Source organism: Arachis ipaensis, chromosome B6 (assembly GCF_059453495.1).
Source record: "Arachis ipaensis isolate K30076 ecotype BB chromosome B6, ASM5945349v1, whole genome shotgun sequence".
NCBI lineage: Eukaryota > Viridiplantae > Streptophyta > Magnoliopsida > Fabales > Fabaceae > Arachis > Arachis ipaensis.
The window spans coordinates 58,282,836-58,288,585 of NC_142441.1; the positions used below are offsets into that span (position 1 = coordinate 58,282,836).

General features: G+C 37.2%; 1 non-coding gene across 1 annotated transcript; it reads right to left on the bottom strand.

The window, feature by feature from the left end:
- Positions 1-2,022: 2,022 nt before the first annotated feature.
- LOC148555718 (small nucleolar RNA R71) lies at positions 2,023-2,130 on the bottom strand. Its single transcript, XR_015887312.1, has one exon. It is a non-coding gene; the product is annotated as a small nucleolar RNA R71 (small nucleolar RNA).
- Positions 2,131-5,750: the final 3,620 nt, after the last annotated feature.

A 5,750-nucleotide genomic window follows, 5' to 3' on the forward strand; every position in this document is an offset into this window, starting at 1 on the left:
ACTAAGAATGCAAGATTCCTGGAATTCATATTAAAAATTTTGGAATCCTTATTTTTCCTTTTAATTTTCGAAAAATATAAAATAAAAATCCAAAAAAATTAGAAAATCATAAAAATCAAAAATATTTTTTGTTCTTGTTTGAGTCTTGAGTCATATCATAAGTTTGGTGTCACTTGCATATGCATCTTGCATTTTTTTCGAAAATTTCATGCATTCATAGTGTTCTTCATGATCTTCAAGTTGTTCTTGGTAAGTCTTCTTGTTTGATCTTGATGATTTTTTGTTCTGTGTCTTTTCATGTTTTTCTTATGCATTCTTGAATTCTTAGTGCGTAAGCATTAAAGAATTCTAAGTTTGGTGTCTTGCATGATTTCTTTGCATTAAAAATTTTTTCAAAATTGTGTCTATGATTTTCATCTTGACATTCATAGTGTTCTTGGTGTTCATCTTGACATTCATAGCATTCTTGCATGCATTCATTGTTTTGATCTAAAAATTTCATGCATTGCATAATTTTCATGCTTTTCATAAAAGTTTCAAAAATAAAAAAAATATCTTTCCCTTTTTCTCTCATCAAATTCGAAAATTTGGATTGACTTTTTCAAAAAAAATTTAAAATCAAGTTGTTCCTTATGAGTCAAATCAAATTTTCAATTTGAAAATCTTATCTTTTTCATAATCTTTTTCAAAAATCAAATCTTTCTCAAAATTATTAGTTATTTTCGAAAATTCCAAAAATATTTTTCAAAAATCTTTTTCTTATTTTTATACCAAATTTTCGAAAATAACATAATCAATTAATGTTTTGATTCAAAAATTTGAAGTTTGTTAATTGCTTGTTAAGAAAGATTCAAACTTTAAGTTCTAGAATCATATCTTGTGATTTCTTATGAATCAAGTCATTTATTGTGATTTTAAAAATCAAATCTTTTTCAAAAACTAATTTCTATCATATCTTTTCAAAAATATCTTCTTATCTTATCTTTTTCAAAAATATCTTTTCAAAATATCTTTTCTAACCTCCTAACTTCTTATCTTTTCAAAATTTGTTTCAACTAACTAACTAACTTTTTGTTTGTTTCTTAACTTTTTCAAAACCACCTAACTAATTCTCTCTTTCTAATTTTCGAAAATATCTCCCCCTTTTTCAAAAATTTCTTTTTAATTAACTAATTATTTTTATTTTTATTTTTATTTCAAAAAAAATTTTCGAAAAATACTAACAAATTTTCAAAAACCAATTTTCAAAAATCACTAACTCCTTTTCAAAATAATTTTCGAAAATTATACCTCCCCCATCCTATTCTATTTATTCATTCATATCCTAACATCTCATCTCACATCTCTTCCATTCTCACAGTTGTGTTTCTTCCATTATATTACATTCTTTGTCTCCCCCTTTTCTTCCACTCACAAAGGGATCCCTATACTGTGGTATAAAGGATCTCTATTATTATTATCATTTTTCTGTCCATTCTTCCTTGTCATATGAGCAGGAGCAAGGATAAGAACATTCTTGTGGAAGCAGATCCAGAACCTGAAAGGACTCTGAAGAGAAAATTAAGAGAAGCTAAAATACAACAATCCAGAGATAACCTTTCAGAAATTTTCGAACAAGCAGAGGAGATGGCAGCCGAAAATAATAATAATGTAAGGAAGATGCTTGGTGACTTCACTGCACCTAATTCCAATTTACATGGAAGAAGCATCTCCATTCCTGCCATTGGAGCAAACAACTTTGAGCTGAAACCTCAATTAGTTTCTCTGATGCAGCAGAACTGCAAGTTTCATGGACTTCCATCTGAAGATCCTTTTCAGTTCTTAACTGAATTCTTGCAGATATGTGATACTGTTAAGACTAATGGAGTAGATCCTAAAGTCTACAGGCTCATGCTTTTCCCTTTTGCTGTAAGAGACAGAGCTAGATTATGGTTGGATTCTCAACCCAAAGACAGCCTGAACTCTTGGGATAAGCTGGTCACGGCTTTCTTAGCCAAGTACTTTCCTCCTCAAAAGTTGAGCAAGCTTAGAGCTGATGTTCAAACCTTCAGACAGAAAGAAGGTGAATCCCTCTATGAAGCTTGGGAAAGATACAAACAGTTGACCAAAAAGTGTCCTTCTGACATGCTTTCAGAATGGACCATCCTGGATATATTCTATGATGGTTTATCTGAGCTATCAAAGATGTCACTGGACACTTCTGCAGGTGGATCCATTCACCTAAAGAAAACGCCTGCAGAAGCTCAAGAACTCATTGACATGGTTGCTAATAACCAGTTCATGTACACTTCTGAAAGGAATCTTGTGAATAATGGGACGCCTATGAAGAAGGGAGTTCTTGAGGTTGATACTCTGAATGCCATATTGGCTCAGAATAAAATATTGACTCAGCAAGTCAATATGATTTCTCAGAGTCTGCATGGAATGCAAGCTGCATCCAACAGTACTCAAGAGGCATCTTCTGAAGAAGAAGCCTATGATCCTGAAAACCCTGCAATAGCAGAGGTAAATTACTTAGGTGAACCTTATGGAAACACCTATAACTCAACATGGAGAAATCATCCAAATTTCTCATGGAAGGATCAGAAGCCTCAACAAGGCTTTAATAATGGTGGAAGAAACAGGTTTAGCAATAGCAAGCCTTTTCCATCATCAACTCAGCAACAGACAGAGAACTCTGAACAAAATGCTTCTAATTTAGCAAATCTAGTCTCTGATCTATCTAAGGCCACTGTAAATTTCATGAATGAAACAAGGTCTTCCATTAGAAATCTGGAAGCACAAGTGGGCCAGCTGAGTAAAAGGATCACTGAAATCCCTCCTAGTACTCTCCCAAGCAATACAGAAGAGAACCCAAAAGGAGAGTGCAAGGCCATTGACATAAGCGCCATGGCCGAACCTCTGAGGAGAGGAGAGGACGTGAATCCCAAGGAGGAAGACCTCCAGGGACGTCCAGTGATCAATAAGGAGCTTCCCTCTGGGGAACCAAAGGACTCTGAGGCTCATCTAGAGACCATAGAGATTCCATTGAACCTCCTTATGCCCTTCATGAGCTCTGATGAGTATTCCTCTTCTGAAGAGAATGAGGATGTCACTGAAGAGCAAACTGCCAAGTTTCTTGGTGCAATCATGAAGCTGAATGCCAAATTGTTTGGCATTGATGCTTGGGAAGTTGAACCTCCCTTGTTCATCAATGAACTAAGTGATTTGGATCAACTGACATTGCCTCAGAAGAGACAGGATCCTGGAAAGTTCATAATACCCTGTACCATAGGCACCATGATCTTTAAGGCTCTGTGTGACCTTGGTTCAGGAATAAACCTCATGCCCCTCTCTGTAATAGAGAAACTTGGAACCTATGGGGTGCAAGCTGCTAAAATCTCACTAGAGATGGCAGACAGCTCAAGAAGACAGGCTTATGGACAAGTAGAAGATGTATTAGTAAAGGTTGAGGGCCTTTACATACCTACTGATTTCATAGTCTTGGATACTGGAAAGGAAGAGGATGAATCCATCATCCTAGGAAGACCTTTCCTGGCCACAGCAAGAGCTGTGATTGATGTTGACAGAGGTGAAATAGTCCTTCAATGGAATGAGAACTCCCTTGTATTCAAAACTCAAGGATCTCCCTCTGCAACCATGGAGAGGAAGCTTGAAAAGCTTCTCTCAAAGCAGAGTCAACCAGAGCCCCCACAGTCAAACTCTAAGTTTGGTGTTGGGAGGCCACAACCAAACTCTAAGTTTGGTGTTGAACTCCCATGTCCAAACTCTAAGTTTGGTGTTGGAGAGTCTCAACAAAGCTCTGCACATCTGTGAGGCTCCATGAGAGCTCACTATCAAGCTATTGACATTAAAGAAGCGCTTGTTGGGAGGCAACCCAATGTTTTTCTAATTCTTATTTTTATTGTTTTTCATGTTTTCTTAGGTTCATGATCATGTGGAGTCACAAAATAAATATAAAAATTGAAAACGGAATCAAAAACAGCAGAAGAAAAATCACACCCTAGAGGAGCATCTGTCTGGCGTTCAAACGCCAGAACAGAGCATAGTTCTGGCGCTGAACGCCCAGAATGGGAGCATCCTGGCGCTGAACTCCCAGAACAAGCATGGTTCTGGCGTTCAACGCCAGAAATGGCAGCAAAGGGGCGTTGAACGCCCAAAATGGGCACCAACCTGGCGTTGAACGCCCAGAGTTGTGTGCATGGGCATTTTACATGCCTAAATTGGTGCAAGGATGTAAATGCCTTGACACCTCAGGATCTGTGGACCCCACAGGATCATCTCAGGATCTGTGGACCCCACAGGATCCCCACCTACCTCATCATCTCTCTTCCCATTCATGATCATCCCTTCTACTTTCCATTTACCACTAACATCCATACACCCACTACCTTCAAAAATTCAATATCTCTCTCCCACCCAATCCCACCCATATGGCCGAATACACACTCCCATCCATCTCCTCCATATCTTCTTCTTATTCTTCTATTCTTTCTTCTTTTGCTCGAGGGCGAGCAACATTCTAAGTTTGGTGTGGTAAAAGCATAGCTTTTTTATTTTTTCCATAACCATTGATGGCACCTAAGGCCAGAGAAACCTCTAGAAAGAGGAAAGGGAAGACAAAAGCTTCCATCAAGGGTCTATAGCTCAGTGGTAGAACATTTGACTGCAAATCAAGAGATCCCTGAGATACCTCAGGGGATACATTTTCTTCCACACAATTATTGGAAGCAACTAAGGGTGGAACATCAAGAGCACTCCATCATCCTTCATGAAATCAGAGAAGATCTAAAAGCAATGAAGGAGGAGCAGCAAAGACAAGGAAGAGACATAGAAGAGCTCAAGGATATCACTAAGGTGGACTCATTCCTTGTTCTTAATCTCTCTGTTTTTCGTCTTCTATGTTATGTGCTTATCTATGTTTGTGTCTTCATTACATGATCATTAGTAGTTAGTAACTTTGTCTTAAAGATATGAATGTCCTATGAATCCATCACCTCTCTTAAATGAAAAATGTTTTAAATCAAAAGAACAAGAGGTACATGAGTTTCAAATTTATCCTTGAACTTAGCTTAATTATATTGATGTGGTGACAATGCTTCTTGTTTTCTGAATGTATGCTTGAACAGTGCATATGTCTTTTGAAGTTGTTGTTTAAGAATGTTAAATATGTTGGCTCTTGAAAGAATGATGACTAGGAGACATGTTATTTGATAATCTGAAAAATCATAAAAATGATTCTTGAAGCAAGAAAAAGCAGCAAAGAACAAAGCTTGCAGAAAAAAAAAAGGAAAAAAAATAGGGAAAAAAAATGTAGAAAAAAAATAGAAAGAAAAAGCAAGCAGAAAAAGCCAATAAACCTTAAAACCAAAAGGCAAGGGCAAATAAAAAGGATCCCAAGGCTTTGAGCATCAGTGGATAGGAGGGCCTAAAGGAATAAAATCCTGGTCTAAGCGGCTAAACCAAGCTGTCCCTAACCATGTGCTTGTGGCGTGTAGGTGTCAAGTGAAAACTTGAGACTGAGCGGTTAAAGTCAAGGTCCAAAGCAAAAAAAAGAGTGTGCTTAAGAACCCTGGACACCTCTAATTGGGGACTTTAGCAAAGCTGAGTCACAATCTGAAAAGGTTCACCCAATTATGTGTCTGTGGCATTTATGTATCTGGTGGTAATACTAGAAAACAAAGTGCTTAGGGCCACGGCCAAGACTCATAAAGAAGCTGTGTTCAAGAATCATCATACTGAACTAGGAG